Genomic DNA, 17380 nt, shown 5'->3' on the forward strand with positions numbered 1-17380 from the left:
TGAATCTAATGAAGATATGAAAATATTAGCAGTCAGACGTTCATCAGTAATGCTTTATTTCTTCTGTAGTTTTTACATTGCCCATTTATTGTGTTTCTTATTTTTCCTGCTAATATTCATGATTTTTCAATCCAAGGGTGATGGTATGGGTATTTTCTGGGGTAAATCGTGAGATGTTCAGCTGTGTTTTGGGATGGAGACTCTGAGGACAGGGGCACAGGGGAGAGAGTTCAGAGTAGGGGTGGGGGAGGTGAACGCGTGGGGGCAGGGACAGGGGGCTACTAGTACAAGCGGAAACAGAAGTGAAGAGACACAGGAGGAAGAGCTCCCCTTTTGTACCGTGCGTAGCTCTCCGTACATATACGCATAATGAAGTCTTTGAGTACTCTTAGCAACACTCTGAAGTGAGCATCTGTAATGCTATCATCCCTTTCGTCAGCTGAGGAGCAGAGACCTGTACATGTTAATGGGTGAATGAATCTGCACAAAGTCACCTAGCTGGCAAGAGCGGCATGAGATTGGTACCCAGGCTAGAGAGAAACAGCCAGGTGTGGCATCTGACCCCCAATCTGGAATGCAGTGCAGTGTCTGGTGTACTCTGGATCAAAAGGCAGATCTACATATCCATCCTCCTGAAACATTACTATGGATCTGAGTATGGATTGGACACAGTGTCTCCTAAGTGCGTGAAAGACCATGGGGTGTCATGTCAACAGGCACACATCACAGAGAACAGTTCCTGGTCCATACCAAGGTCTAAACAGTGATTCCTCTGACCAACATTAGTGGAGCACCCTCATCATTATAGAAAGTAGCATCACCAAAATATAATATAATGATAAACAGACAGAGCAACAAATACAATATCCTGAAGACATTACCTCCCCCATCTTGTAATTTTCTAAAATGCAGAGAACAAAACCTGGAAGGCAATAGACCACATACTAAGTTTTTTTCTCTGAAGTGTGACTTTCTCAATAATTTCCAAATAACATTTTATTAGTATTGTAATTTGTTGTATCTTCATTGCTACATAGGCAGTTTTTCTATTATAATTGAAAAATGGACTTTCTGAAGACTCGTTCTCCTCAGGTATCTTGAGGTTTCAGCATAAAAAAGTTGTGTTTGTATCCCTGCCTGGTGAAAACCCAATTGGTGCACTGAAGTCAGAGGTAATATCTTTGGTACAGTAGGTGGGGGGCTGTGGGGAGTAGAGAGGTCCTGATGGAAGGCTAGCTAAGCCTGCAAGCGTTGTGAAAAAGGTCAGTGATGCCATAGGCCCAAACCAAACAACAGCTCACAGGTCCCAAGGCAGACACTGGTGTTCTGTCCATGGAAATGTCTGTGTTAGGACTTTCAAACCTTTGCTCCTTTGGCTCCCATGATGCAGTGGAGCAGCTTGTGGTGCTTATAACACAGTCCTGCTTCGACCCAGGCTGTGGATGAGAATCAGAGCCTCCCCAGCAGCACCGCCCCCTTTGTGGGCGATCTGGAGAGCTTTTTGTGATGTCTGGGAGTCTACAGTTTCCGAAGAGAATGGAGAAGGAAGATACATAGCACACGGCGTACATGCACCCACCCCGTGCATGTGGTGATAGAGATGGGCTAGAGATGCAGGTGCAGCTTCTTAGGGGGACCAGGTGGGGATGAGCAGAGTTGGATTCGGTGACTCAGGAAGAAATGTGGAAGTGAGTGTAAAGGGAGAAATCACACTGAGAGGGGTAAACAGCTCCAACTCCCGTTTCTGTAGCGGGGGACGGTGCTCCATGACTGTTGTGAGAAGGCTCCCTGGTCTGAGCTCTGGGAGGGAGTGATGAGCATTAAGGACCCGCCATGAACCCTAAGCAGGGGGCGCTGAGTGTGTGAAGACATAAATCTCTGCCTTCACCACTGACACACACATTAAGCTTCTTAGCCCTACTGAGAGTGGGGCGGTGGCACCTTAGGGAAGCTCAAGGGGAAAGTGGTGGTGGTTGTTGTTCAGTCGCTCAGTCGTGTCCAACTATTAACGAGCCCATGGCCTGCAGCACGCCAGGCTCCTCGCTCCTACATTATCTCCCTGAGTTTGATCAAATTAATGTCCATGTGTTGGTGATGCTATCTAAACATCTCACCCTCTGTCGCCCCCTTCTCCTCCTGCCTTCGATCTTTTCCAGCACTAGGGTGTTTTCCAATGAGTCAGCTGTTCTCATCAGGTGGCCAAAGTATTGCAGCTTCAGCATCAGTGCTTCCAGTGAGTATTCAGAGTATTCAGTATTCATTTCCTTTAGGATTGCCGGGTTGTGCTCCTTACTGTCTGAAGGATTCTAAAGGGTCATCTCTCTAGCACCACAATTAGAATGCATCACTCAGCCTTCCTAATGATCCAACTCATACATCTGTACACGGCTACTGGAAAAACCATGGTTTTGACTCTGCAGAATTTTGTCAGCAAAGTGATGTCTCTTCTTTTTAATATGCGGTCGATGTTCATCATGGGTTTCCCTGGGGGCTCAGCGGTTGAGAATCTGTCTGCAGTGCAGGGGAATTAGGACACCTGGGTTCAATCCCTGGGTCGGGAAGGTTCCCTGGAGGAGGGCATGGCAACCCACTCCAGTATTCTCGCCTGGAGAATCCCCTGGACAGAGGAGCCTGGCGGGCCTTGGTCCATGGGGTCGTAAAGAGTATGCTGAGAGTCATCACCTCCAAAACAGAATCTCTGGCCAATGGGCTGTCTCTCTAGCTTTACTCATCTCAAGTAAAATCTGTTCCCTGGGCTCAGAAGCCACGTGAGATAACAAAGGAAAGTTGACGCAGTTGTGCTTTAAGCAACAATTTGGAGCGAGATCTTAATTTGTTTGGGCCAAGTGACTGCAGGGAATGAAATGGGGTAGGGTGATGAAGGAAATGAGATGATGAATTTATTGCCCCGGCCACCTCCCTGCCCCCAGGTAGCCGACTTCAGTAGGGCTGGCTGGTATCAACGGCGAGTTTATAGGCTCACTTGTAACAACATCCTTTGTGTGGTATGAGCAACTTGGTGGGCAAATCAGACAGCATGGCCAAATATTCATTTCTCAGAGTGGATTGAGGGAGACAAGAGGAAAGAATGATGAACCATGGGTTAGTTGTGAGTCAGTTTCTAAAATCTCAGTATTTCTTCACGAGGGGTGTGTGTGTGAATTCTTTTCTTTATCTGAGAATTGGCTTTCTAGGTGAGGAAATATCATGAGAGACTCCTTGTGACATGTGACAAGAGGTTGGGAGTGAATGGGGTTAAGGTCATTTTCCAAATGTTTCACACAAAGCGTTTGTTTAAGAGGAGAGCAGTGGCATTAAAAAACTGAACTAAGTGGTTGGAATAAAGGTTTCAGTTTTTGAAATGTGAAGAGACTCTGGGATGTGTGTTCATCCTAGCCTGTGGTCACAGGCCACTCATAAACTCATAGGATTTGAACCGTGTCTTTCTAATGTCTTTTGCTTTCTGCCTTTGTATGTGGTGGAGTCCCCAGTTCCAGTGACTAAAGTTCCTAAGTAACAGTTCTCTGAGAAAAGAAGCTCTCTAGAAAAGAGCAGTGCCTGGGAACCTGATCTAAAATTTTAATATAGCCTGTGATGTAATTTTTGTTAGCTTCACCCAAGATATGATCATTCAAAGAATCTAGAGAGATGCACCTACTTCGGTATCTACTATTGGATTTTTCAAATGAACATACAATAAGATTGGCCTGGTTTTCTTTCTTATTATTTATCTATTTATTGGTGGCTGCACTGAGTCTTTGTTGCTGCACAGGCTTTCTCTAGTTGTGGAGAAGAAGGACTACTCTCTGGTGGTAGTGCATGTGCTTCTCATTTTAGAGACTTCTCTTGTTGCAGAGCATGGACTCTAGGCTCAAGGGCTTCAGTAGTCGAAGCCGGTTGGTTCAGTAGTGACACACAGTCTTAGTTGGCTTGCGGCATGTGGAATCTTCCTGGACTAGGGACTGAATGCCTTCCCTGTTGGCATTGGCATGTGGGTTCTGTTTTATTTTTTTAATCATTAATTTAGTTTAATCGGAGGACAATTACTATACCATATTGTGATGGTTTCTGCAATATATCAACATGAATCGGCCACAGGTATACATGTGTCCTCCCCTCCTGAACCCCCGTCCCACCTCCCTCCCCACCCTATCCCTCTGGGTTGTCCCAGAGCACTGGCTTTGGGTGCCCTGCTTCATGCAATGAACTTGCACTGGTCATCTGTTTTACATATGGGAATGTGTATGTTTCACTATTATTCTCTCAAATGGTCCCACCCTCGCCTTCTTTCACCGAGTCGAAAAGTATGTTCTGTACGTCTCTGTCTCCTTTGCTTCCCTGCATGTAGAATCGTTGCTACCGTCTTTCTAAATTGCATAAATATGCATTAATAGAAGTGTTTGTCTCTCTCTTTCTGACTTACTTCTCTCTGTATAACAGGCTCCAGGTTCATCCACCTCATTAGCACTGATTCAAATGTGTTCTTTTTTTTTTTTTTTTCTTTTTTTGTGACCCCATGGACTATAGCCCTCCATGCTCCTCTGTCCATGAGATTATCCAGGCAAGAATACTGGAGTGGGTTGCCATTTCCTTCTCCAAAATGTGTTCCTTTTTATAGCTGAGTAATATTCCATTGTGTATATGCACCACAACTTCCTCATCCATTCATCTGCCAATGGACATCTAGGTTCCCTCCATGTCCTAGCTGTTGTAAATAGTGCTGCTGTGAACATTGGGGTACATGTGTCTGTTCACTTCTGGTTTCCTCGAGGTGTATGCCCAGCAGTGGGATTGCTGGGTCGTGTGGCAGTTCTGTTCCCAGTGTTTTAAGGAATCACCACTCTCTTCTCCATAGTGGCTGTACCAGTTTGCGTTCCCACCAACAGTGGAAGAAGGTTCCCTTTTCTCCACACCATCTCCAGCATTTATTGTTTGTAGACTTTTTGATGATGGCCATTCTGACCTGTGTGAGATGATACCTCACTGTGGTTTTGATTTGCAGTTTTCTAATAATGAGTGATGTTGAGCATCTCTTCATGTGTTTGGTAGCCACCTCTATGTCTTTGGAGAAATGTCTGTTTAGATCTCCTGTCCCCTTGTTGTGGGGTTGTTTGTTTTTCTGGTATTGAGCTGCATGGGCTGCTTGTATATTTTGGAGATTCCTTCTTTGTCAGTTGTTTCATTTGCTGTTATTTTCTCCAATTCTGAGGGCCGTCTTTTCACCTCGCTTACAGTTTCCTTCATTGTGCACAAGCATTTAAGTTAAATTTGGTCTCTTTTGTTTATTTGTGTTTTTATCTCCATTACTCTGGGAGGTGGGCCATAGAGGATCTTGCTGTGATTTATGTCAGAGAGTGTTCTGCGTACGGTTTCCTCTTAAGAGTTTTATAGTTTTTGGTCTCACGTTTAGATCTTTAATCCATTTTGAGTTTCTTTTGTTGTGTGGTGTTAGAAAGTGCTCCAGGTTCATTCTTTTACACGTAGTTGAGCATTTCACCCAGCATCACGTGTTGAAGAGACTTTGTGTACGCCATTGTATATTTGTGCCTCGTTTGTCAAAGATAACCTGTGCATAGGTATGTGGATTTATCTCCGGGTTCTCTATTTTGTTCCATTGATCTATATTTCTGTCTTTCTGCCATACTGTCTTCATGACTGTAGCTTTGTAGTATAGTCTGTAGTATAGTCTGAAGTCAGGAAGGTTGATTCCTCTAGTTCCATTCTTCTTTCTTAAGATTGCTTTGGGTATTCAGAGTCTTTAGTGTTTCCATACAAACTGAGAAATTATTTGTTCTAGTTGTGTGAAAAATACCTTTGGTAGTTTGATCTGGATTGTGATGAATCTACAGATTGCTTTGGGTAGTAGAGTCATTTTCACTATACTGATTCTTCCAATCCAAGAACATGGTACACTTCTCCATCTCTTTGTGTCATCTTTGATCGCTTTCATCAGTTTTTTTATAGTTTTCTGTACACAGGTCTCTTGTTCCTTTACGTACATTTATTCCTAAGTATTTTATTCTTTTCATTGCAATAGTGAATGGGATAGTTTTCTTAATTACTCTTTCTGATTTTTTGTTATTAGTTTATAGGAATGCAAGGGATTTCTGTGCATTCATTTTATATGGCAGGCACATACTTTTTAAAATGTTTTTAATTTATTTATATTAGTTGGAGACTACGTTACAATATTGCAGGCACATTCTTAACCACTGGACCACGTGGGAATTCCTGGCCTGCTTGTCCTTGGGTGTGCAGCTCTCTGGTCTCTGACACATGGAGAGTTTCCAGTCAGCTGGAGAGTGGTAAACAAAGTATTCTGTATGTCGCCATACGGTGGAATAGCATAAATGGATGAAAAGTGATGAACTTCTGCTTTCTGCTACCACATGGGTGAGCCTCCAAAGCATTAAGCTAAGTGAAACATCCCAGACACAAAAGGCCACTTCCTGCAGGAGTCCGTTGATATGAAATGCCCCGAAAGGGCAAATCTACAGAGAGCGAAATCAGACGAGAGGATGCCTGGGCTTGCAGGTCCTGTTGGGGATCCACTGCTGATGGGTACACAGAACCTTTAGTGGCGCTGGCGGTGTTCCACACCTGCACTGTGGTGGGGGTTGCACCACTGTGTGAAGGTGTTAAAAGTCATTGCCCTGGGAGTGATGGGTGTGATTTGTGGTACATAATTATACCTCAGGAAAGCAGTTTAGGAAGGTAATGCAGATGTCCAAGTGAGACATGTGGGGAAAGACATGCCATTGCTTTGTAACAACGAGGAGTGCCCCTGCTCCTTCCACGTTCTGGGTCCGGCCTCCTCTACGTGTGCTAGATGCTCCCTCCAGAAACAGTCACTGTGCACATCAGGATAGAATCCCCAGGGAGCACACACGTCTAATGTGTCTCTGTGTTGACTCAAGGGGCCCGTTGTGTGACCACAAGTCAGTGGCTCTGGACAGGCTCCCAGAACCCACCCTGCATCTGAAATTCCACTTCATTGTTTTCCCATTCTTCTCCAATCACGTGGACCCAGCTTCCGTTTCCCTGGTAACAGATCTCAGCCCTTAGCTCCAACCTCTGGTCACAGGAATACCTGTAGCCTGGTGTGAGGCCCCCTGCCTGAGCTCAGCAACCCAGGAGGGATGCTCAGCAGAGCAGTAACCAAGACAATGGAACTTGATCTATCCTCCTTCTGCCACCAGGACTGAGGGGCATTCCCTCCCCTCCATCCACCTGAGTGTCTGGTAAGGAAGGGGACTTGGGGTCATGACACATCTCTGAGTCATTGAAATTGTTCTAAATATGGCTGTGAATAAATATGTCAAAATCCCTCAGAAGGGAATTTACCTCAGAAGGGAATTTTTAATTACAAATTTTTTAAAAATTTCATTAGTAGCAAACATGGCTCTTAAGTTGAGGATTCTATTTAAAACCAGGACAGGTGAAGCATCATGTGATTGTGCTTCTCAATCTTAACACTGCATCAAATCTCCCCTGGAGAGGCTTTACAACAGCTGATGCTGGCAGCACATCCCAGGAGAGTGTGATGTAGTACGGTTGGTGTGTGGCCCTGGCGTAAACATTATCTGAAAAAGTTCTCTTATGATAGCCGAGCTTGCAGCTGTGGAAACAGAACCCATTCTTACTGGAAGAAATCGAACATCGAAAACTTCCAACTCTCTACAAGCAAAGCAGGCTTTCATCATGGCCCGCTATGCTTGACAGGCACCTTAGGCTGAGGAAAGGGACAACTTGCCCAAATAAATACTTGCTTCAAAAGTGACCTTGTGCTTGCTCTGCTGGGTGTTTCTGAATCCAAAGTTTTACAGTTAAAGTCCTGCTGTTGTTAGTGAAACTCAGTATGTTTTAGTTCTTGTCAGGATCCCTTGTGCCTAGTTAGTTGAATACATTTCTAAAACACTGTGGAGATTACATCATTGGACAGATCAAAAGAGTGCTTCAAGAAAAGATTCAAGATGGCTGAGAATTGTAGCTATTGATGTTGATGTGGAAGGATCGGCTGTCAGCATATCTGCTGCCTGGGCTCAGTTGCCGTTTTAAACTGTTTCCTGTGTTAACAAATTAACTCCCATGCTCAGATGAAGACCAAATAAGAACAGGACGTTTATTGGGAAAACTACAGTTAAGCAATCCCTTGTTTGATGCACACCCTTTAAGACCCACCTCTCGAAACGTTCTACTTTAGGAATCTCTTCTGGACATTCTTTGGCATGTTCCCCAATGATGGGCTTACACTGCTGTGTCCTGACTCACCGTCCTGTTAAAGACAAGGCTTTCATCCTCTCAGATGTATTATAGTGGCCAGGTTCTCTCTGAGATCCAAAAGAGGGTGATGGCCTGTGCTCAGGACACCTTCAGAGCGTGTCTGTAGGAACAGGGCCTCTGAGAGGAACGGATCCCCACCTGTGGCAACAGGAATATCTCGGGTCTGCCTTTTCCAGAGCAGCTCCAGGGGAGTCATGGCTCGGTGAAGATCACACCCAGCAGCATGTCTGGGATTGTGGTTGAAGGAACTGGGTGGATGGCTGTGCTCATCCATGAGACACCCCAGGGAACATTGGCCTGGGGCTACTAGCAGGTCTGCAGTGCTTATGGGACATCTGAGTGCAGATGGTCTATACATCTCAGCCTGTGGGGGAAGTGGGGCCCAGTTGGGACGTCTTAGTTAGATCTGGAGATAGGAAAAGCCATCAGCATAGAGGGATACTAATGAAAACAAGTCAGATGGGTAAAAGCTCTCGGGGGTGACGTGGTCACCCAAGGATTATGTGTAGAATGGAAGAGCACAGGGCAGAGGTGGGAAACCAGAGGAAAGCAAAACCAAAATTTAGGAGGGGATCAAAGTAAATGGACACACAAGGAGCCTTAGCAGTAATGGACTGAGAGGGAGGAGGCAAGCCAGGATGCGCTTCTGTCAGGGATTCTGACCAAGGAAAGTGTTTTTGAAGACGGAATGTGTCTGTGGCCAATATAGCACCAGGTACTACGGTTTGGCCCATGGAGCTCTTGGGATACGTTAGCAAGGGGATGTTCTGTGGATGGGTACTCAGAGGAGGAATCAAGAGGTAACCAGATAAGGATGCTCCTGTGGTCTGTACTTTCAAGAAGCATGGCTTGGAAGGAATCAAAGACGCAGCGTATCGGAAGTAGAGGTCTGTGTGCTTCCAGGGTATGCTATTTTCTGTTCTCCAAACCAAAGAGACCAGGATGCCAGTTCCAAAAGAATCATCAGGACTGTTGACTAGAAGACAGAATGGAGAATTGGAATGATCTTCACAGGTGAGTATTCACGTTGAGGTCAAGGGAGAGTGGTGGTTTCAAAGCAGCATTGGAGTTCCAGGAAGACCTTCCTCTCCCTCTGGGCCCCACTCTGCCTCTGTGACCCATGGTCACAGGAAGAGCCAGGGTGGTGGTGGGGGGCATGGGTTGCTGAGATCACAGTCTCAGTGTATGCTCCTCAGATTCCATGGACACTTTAGTGTATTTGTTTTCCCTGGCTGATCTGATCTTCCTCATGAGTGTTCACTGTTCATACTAGTTAGTCACCAGAAAACTCCTATTGAAGTTGCTTCTAACATGGAAAGCGTGGTTGCATGCAACAAACTGAATATCCAAAGATAAAAATGCTCAGTCTATTCTGGTGAAAATGCTCTGTACTTCTTTCAGCCATGGAGCAGGGGTATGTGTCACTTACAAGGCTTGTGGTAATGTGGGAGGGGTAGTCTATAACACGGCATACCTTTGTTCCTCAAAGTGGCCTCAGCGGTCCCTGAGGGAAAGATGACTGTCCTCTCCTGGCTCCAGCTGTTGATGCTGACCTGCACTGCCCGTGGGTGGGGGTGGTGAAACTTGCATTTCTGTCTCCGTCCTCTTGCTGTGGATCCAGTGCTCCCTGGCTGACTGAGCCTCAGCCACTCTGCTGGCATCAGCAGACCCCTCTGAATCTGGGTCTCATCGTCCAGCCCATCCCTGGGCAGGGATGTCCACTCCTCAGCCTCAGCTGCAAGGTCTCCTAGCCCATTGCCTGCTTCGGTTTCGTCTGGATTCAGTCCTTTCCACATTTCTCCCTCAGGTGATGCAGAGCCCTGCCTTGGATCTCACCTGCAGCAAAGCAAGCACCAAGATCAGCTCCAGAGAACGAAATTCCTAAACGACAGCCACCCATCTGCCCAAAGACAGCATTGTGTCATTGAGCAGTGTGCCCCCTGTGAGTCCCAAGTGGGAATGGGGTGGAATCCTCCTTTCCCTGGTCTTCCTCTTCATTTCTTGTCACACCTCCCTTGTCTCAGCCCTCTCACCTCTGCCTGCCGCTACCTCTGTGGGCGGTTCCCCACTGTGACTGGGATGCTGTTTTCTTTGGCTTGTCTTTCATTTGACCCAAGACTTCCCATACAATATCCTGGTCAAAGGGGGCATAGGGTAGAATGTGTCCCTTGTCAAGTACAGTTAGGATACTTTGGTGTCACAGAAGCCCCAAGCCCCTGAAATATAAAAACACAGGGATAAAAAACACAAGAATCAAATATGCCAAAGGTGCCAGAGATGTTGGCTAAGATGAGCACTGAAGAGTATCTGCGGTATCAGGAAGTATCTATTTTAATGATGGTCTTGACAAGGCCAGTTACAGTGGAATGACTGGGACAAAAGCTTCATGGAAGGGGGCTGAGTAAAGAATACCTCAGCAGAATTTGAAGCAGTTTTGTTCTGAAGGGCAACTGGTGATGTGCCAGTAGCTGCAGAAGACGGTGGTAGAACAGGATGGGTTTCCCCCTTTTTTGTGGAATGATGCAATATAGCGGGAGCAGGTGTTGGTTCAGGCGAGAGGGGTGATAACTGCAGGTTGAAAGTCCCTGGGAAGGTGCAAGGCATGGGATTCTGGGAGAGGTGAGGGGCTGGGTGCAGTCAGTAGGACTCGGGCAGACGGGCAACAGACTGCCAGGGCAGAAACATGCACTTTGGGATTGGGAAACTTGAGAAATCCCACTGAGTTGCTGCTTGCTACTCCGCGAATTATTGGCGGGTGGGGCTGGTGGTCATTAGGATGGAGAAAGGTTACTACTGTGTAGTGTAGTAGTGTAGGCAGGTGAGAGTGAAAACGAACAGCAGTTTTACTCTGGTCACGGGTTTAAGAAAAAACACTTCTGTAAAGTTTGCTCCTCAACGCTCAGGTGCTCAGACACAGGCAGGGAGTGCATAGTCAGGAGTGTGCAAGGAGCCGATCTGATCGGGGAGGTGCCTGCCGGATGGTAATGGAAGGACTTGTTGTAGTGGAGGTGAGGGTTTCCAGGATGTACTGGTATCTGTGCACTGGCACTAGAGCTAGGGAGCTGGAGGACAGGACATCATGTTGAGGGTGATGAGAGGGAGGAAGGCTAGAAACAGGACACCATGAGGGGCGCGGTCTTTCCTGGGGGCCGAGGCCGGGGGCAGGGGGATGCTCGGGTGGGGAGGAGGGGAACATCGACGAGGACGGAGAGACTCCCGAGTGACCGGGTGAGCCTCGTGGGCACTGAGGACAGATCAGAATAGTGAGAGCGGAGGGAACGGTGAGTATACGACGGGAGGAACGCGTTCACAGGCCTGGGGTGGACGGAAGGAGAAATACAGGGGACTTGTACGGGCTCCGCACTTGTGGGCCTTTGGCAGTGGGCGACAGGACTGCGACATGCACCATCAGGTTCCTCAATGAAGACTTTGAAACAGGGTCCAGGAGAAAACTCTCAACTGACCCCTGCCAGGAGACTGGCGCGGGCGTCACTGGGTTGCTCCGCGCAGGCCCAGAAACAGCCAATCGCGGCACAGCACCGCCCACCAAGCTCCGGATGTGTGAGACTCTGCCTTTCTGCTCGAGTTTCCTTGGTTTCGCGAGCCGCTGGAGTCCGCGGTCCACGGGTGGTTTAACCGGGCCACTTCGAGAGGTTGCCTTCCTTTCTCTGGTCCTCATGGGATTCCCCCTTAACTTCCGCATCCAGAGTGTCCAATCCTCTCCACGAAAACCCAAGTAAAACGGCTTTTCTTCTGGGCTTCTGGCGTTTTGGTTTCTGTGGTCAGCAGGTGGCAGTGTTGCTCCAAGTGTCACCATCCCGTTTCTCCTCCGCCCTTTGCCTTTTAAAAAAACGAAAGGAAACCTTTTTACCATTAGAAGCGGCAGATAGTTTTCTCTGCTGGGGCAGCTTGGCTGGTTCAAACTGCAACTGAGCCCTTCAGAGAGCCCTTTGTGAAAACTTTGAACAAACCCTTTGACACTGAAAATTACAATAAAAAAATATAAGCTGATGTATTTAATAATGGTGGAAAGAGTGAGTTCCCTTGTCTTGCTTCTGATCCTAGAGGAAATATTGTATTTAAATAGAATTTTATGATGACAGTGATTTTTGACTTGAAAATGTGTAAGTGACGTGGAAATGAAAGTTGCTCGGTCCTGTCAGGTTCTTGAAGACCCCTTGGACAATAGAAGGGGAAAGACTAGAGATCTCTTCAAGAAAATTAGAGATACCAAGGGAACATTTCATGCAAATATGGAATCAATAAAGGGCAGAAATGCTAGGGACCTAACAGTAGCAGAAGATAAGAAGAGGTGGCAAGAATACTCAGAAGAACTGTACAAAAAAGATCTTCACGACCTAGATAATCACGATGGTGTGATCACTCACCTAGAGCCAGAAATCGTGGAATGTGAAGTCAAGTGGGCCTTAGGAAGCATCACTATGAACAAAGCTAGTGGAGGTGATCGAATAGGTTGAGCTATTCCAAATCCTGAAAGACGATGCTGTGAAAGTGCTCCACTCAATACGCCAGCAAATTTGGAAAACTTACCAGTGACCACAGAGCTGGAAAAGGTCAGTTTTCATTCCAATCCCAAAGAAAGGAAACCCCAAAGAACGCTCAAACTACCGCACAATTGCACTCATCTCACACGCTAGTAAAGTGATGCTTAAAATTCCCCAAGCCCGGCTTCAGCAATACATGAACTGCAAACTTCCAGATGTTCAAGCTGGTTTTAGAAAAGGCAGAGGAACCAGAGATCAAATTGCCAACATCTGCTGGATCATCAAAAATAGCGTCCAGAAAAACATCTATTTCTGCTTTATTGACTTATGCCAAAGCCTTTGCCTGTGTGGATCATAATAAACTGTGGAAAATTGTGAAAGAGATAGGAATACCATACGACCTGACCTGCCTCTTGAGAAACCTGTATGCAGGTCAGGAAGCAACAGTTAGAACTGGACATGGACGAACAGACTGTTTCCAAATAGGGAAAGGAGTATATCAAGGCTCTACATTGTCACCCTGCATATTTAACTTATATGCAGAGTTCAATTCAGTTTGGTTCAGTCGCTCAGTCGTGTCCGACTCTTTGTGACCCCATGAATCGCAGCACACCAGGGCTCCCTGTCGATCACCAGCTCTCGGAGTTTACTCAAACTCATGCCCATCGAGTTGGTGATGCCATCCAGCCATCATATCCTCTGTTGTCCCATTAGCCTCCTGCCCTCAATCTCTCTCAGCATCAGGGTTTTTCCAGTGAGTCAGCTCTTCGCATGAGGTAGCCAAAGTACTGGAGTTTCAGCCTCAGCATCAGTCCTTCCAATGAACACCCAGGACTGATCTCCTTTAGGATGGACTGGTTGGATCTCCTTGCAGTCTAAGAGACTCTCAAGAGTCTTCTCCAACACCACAGTTCAAAAGCATCAATTTTTCAGCGCTCAGGTTTCTTCACAGTCCAACTCTAACATCCATACATGACCACCGCAGAAACCATATCATTGACTAGATGGACATTTGTTGGCAAAGTAATGTCTCTCCTTTTTAATATGCTATCTTGGTTGGTCATAACTTTCCTTCCAAGGAGTAAGCGTCTTTTAATGTCTTGGCTGCAGTCACCATCTGCAGTGATTTTGGAGCCCCCCCCCCCCCAAAAAAAAAGTCTGACACTGTTTCCACTTTCTCCCCATCTATTTCCCATGAGGTGATGGGACCAGATGCCATGATCTTAGTTTTCTGAATGTTAAGCTTTGAGTCAACTTTTTCACTCTCCTCTTTCACTTTCTTCAAGAGGCTTTTTAGTTCCTCTTCACTCTCTGCCATAAGGGTGGTGTCATCTGCATATCTGAGGTTATTTATATTTCTCCCCGCAATCTTCATTCCAGCTTGTGCTTCTTCCAGCCCAGCTCTTCTCATGATGTACTCTGCATATAAGTTAAGTAAGTATTCCCATCTCTTTCAGAATTTTCCACAGTTTATTGTGATCCACACAGGCAAAGGCTTTGGCATAGTCAATAAAGCAGAAACAGTTGTTTTTCTGGAACTCTCTTGTTTTTTCCTTCTTTTTTTTTTTTAATCTGTTTCTAGTTTTATTGCTGGGGCTAATTTTTAAAACTTTGTTATTACAAAAGCCATTCATTACAGAAAAAGCAGTCAAAAGAAAAGTTAAAGTACCGATAATCTCAGACTCAGTTCTTTTCATACCACTTTGTATTTATTAATGTAAATAATTTTTCATAAAAAGTGAAAGATACATGTTTTATTTGTGAATGCACATTCTCTCGCAGTAAATACATGGATTCGGTAATAAAAGTAGAGCTAGGAATTGTCCTTTTGGCTTCATACTTCCCTTTATATGAATGTCTTGCTGCAGCCTACGCTTAAACGCCCCTCTCTTCACTTAGCAGAGGCATCCTCACATTCCACTGAGTAGCTCAGCATCCTTGCTTTGAACGGGCCCAGAGTTGATCCTCATTCCTGGGAGACCCTGGCTCCCAAGGGGCACATTTTCCATGTTCAGTGAACAGCAAGTGCTTTGTGGCTCTGCTTTAATCATATTACCTGCTTCTGAAAAGTGGAAGGTTTCATGAATACTGTTAGCACCCTTCTCAATTTCCAGCAGGGATGTAAATAATTTCTCTTGATTGTTATAGTAAATAATCGGTAGAGGGGGCAAACCAGATATATAGGCTTAGCATTCTAGCTTGGACTGGAAACAAGTTTGAAGTTTGAAGCTTTGATTTAATTTAGGGGTATTTGTAAGCATAAGTAAAAGAAAGTACATTTGAATAGTGTTACATTTTCTATCAGTTGATGAGTTCTGCCAGATGTAATAAGAAACATAAGCTTTATGTAGTATCAATAAAACCCTAATTTGTGAATTTGTTCATTCTCACTGCTTTAATTCATGAAAACTATCAAATAGTTTCTTTTGAGGGCTCTAGGATCTCCAAGGTGAACGATATATTTGAGGGCACCTCCAAACTAAATTTAATCATCACATCCTCAGATTCCCAATTAAAAATTTTCATCCAGCCTCTACTTCAAAATACATGATGATAAAGTCTCCCATTTCCCAGTATAACCTCCTTGTTTGGACAGAGTTTAGAACCTTCCCCTAAAATATTATGAACTAGGAAGGCCTGTGTTCTCAGGACCACAGTACTCTGCAGACTTCTTCCACGTGTGCTGCCTCTGTTCCTACAATCACCCAAGCATGACATCTGGCCCCTTACATCTGGGCAGGGCGAGGCGAGGGCGACGCAGCTGGGGGACAGGCAGACTAGCGGGCGAGGGCAGAGGGAGGGAGGCCTCAGGCAGAAGCCCCCCTCTCTTGCTTTTTCAATGATCCAGGGGATATTGGCAATTTGATCTCTGGTTCCTCTGCCTTTCCTAAAACCAGAGTACATCATGAGAAACGCTGGGCTGGAGGGAGCACGAGCTGGAATCAAGATTTCCAGAAGAAATATCAATAACTTCACATAAATAGATGACACCACCCTTATGGGAGAAAGCAAAGAAGAACTAAAGAGTCCTTTGAAGAAAGTGAAAGAGGAGAGTAAAAAAGTTGGCTTAAAACTCAACATCCAGAAAACTAAGATCATGGTATCTGGTCCCATCAGTTCATGGCAAATAGATGGGGGAACAGTGACAGACTGTATTTTGGGGGGCTCCAAAATACTGCACATGGTGACTGCAGCCATGAAATTAAAAGATGCTTACTCTTGGAAGGAGAGTTATGACCAACCTAGACTGCATGTTATAAAGCAGAGACATTACATTGTCAACAAATGTCCGTCTAGTCAAGGCTATGGTTTTTCCAGTGGTCATGTATGGATGTGAGAGTTGGACTATAAAGAAAGCTGAGCACCGAAGAATTGATGCTTTTGAAGTGTGGTGTTGGAGAAGACTCTTGAGAGTCCCTTAGACTGCAAGGAGATCCAACCAGTCCATCCTAAAGGGGATCAGTCCTGCGTGTTCATTGGAAGTAGTGATGTTGAAGCTGAAACTCCAATATTTTGGCCACCTGATGCGAAGACCTGACTCACTTGAAAAGGCCCTGATGCTGGGAAAGATTGAGGGCAGGAGAAAAAGGGGACGACAGAGGATAAGATGGTTGGATGGCATCACCGACTCGATGGACATGGGTTTGGGTGGACTCCGGGAGTTGGTGATGGACAGGGAGGCCTGGTGCGCTGCGGTTTGTGGGGATGCAATGAGTCGGACACGACTGTACGACCGAGCTGAACTGGACTGTGTAGGCTGCCAGGCTCCTCTGCCCATGGGACACTGCTATTGGAGTGGGTTGCCATTTCCTTTTCCAGTGGATATTCCCAACCCAGGGATTGAACCTGGGTGTCCTGCATTGCAGGCTGCCTCCTTACTATCTGAGCCACCTTCAATAATAACATGACAGGGACAAGTGGCAAGCTAAGATCCTGCTGGCTCATTGATGCTGGACACCACCCAGAAGCAGGTGGTATTACTGCCCTCATTTTTGCCTTTGGGAACTGTAACCCACAGAAGAAGAGTCAGCTGTCCAGGTTCTCCGGGTTCCTCCAAGAGTGTCCCTCCGTTCAGGTCTCAAGTCTGTCAGATTGTAGTCTGCACACTGGTTTGCAGGATGCTTTCCTATCCCCAATAGGAGAAGGAAATAAAATAATGGGAATGAGGGTAAAGTCAAAGTGTAGTCGCTCAGCCCTGTCTAACTCTTTGAGACCCCCTGACTGTAGCCCGCCAGGCTCCTCTGTCCATGGGGATTCTCCAGGCAAGAAGAGTGGAGTGGGTTGCAATTATCTTCTCCAGGGGATCTTCCCGACCGAGGTACTGACCCTTGGTCTCACAGGGATTGTACTGAGGTCTCCCGCATTGCTGGCAGATTCTTTACCATTTGAGCCTCCAGGGAAGACCAAATGAATGTAAAATAGCCTGGAAAACTTTAAAAAATGTATAATATAGTTCTTATAATAAGATGCTAAATGACAAGGGAGAGTATCACATAGAAAATGATTCATCCACTGTATCAGTATTATGACACAACACAATTATAAAGTAAAGCACCTGGAACAAATCAGGTATTTTCATTTGGTCTACAGAC

General features: G+C 45.8%; 1 long non-coding RNA gene across 2 annotated transcripts; it reads left to right on the forward strand.

Moving 5' to 3' along the window:
* Positions 1 to 1146: 1146 nt before the first annotated feature.
* LOC133051653 (uncharacterized) lies at positions 1147 to 13018 on the forward strand. Of its 2 annotated transcripts, none has more exons than XR_009691913.1 (3): positions 1147 to 2233; positions 9187 to 9297; positions 10091 to 13018. It is a non-coding gene; the product is annotated as an uncharacterized LOC133051653 (long non-coding RNA). The 2 variants fall into 2 exon arrangements; XR_009691912.1 differs by lacking the exon at positions 1147 to 2233 and adding an exon at positions 2240 to 7241.
* The last annotated feature ends 4362 nt before the right edge of the window (positions 13019 to 17380 follow it).

Source organism: Dama dama, chromosome X (genome assembly GCF_033118175.1).
Source record: "Dama dama isolate Ldn47 chromosome X, ASM3311817v1, whole genome shotgun sequence".
Classification (NCBI taxonomy): Eukaryota; Metazoa; Chordata; class Mammalia; order Artiodactyla; family Cervidae; genus Dama; species Dama dama.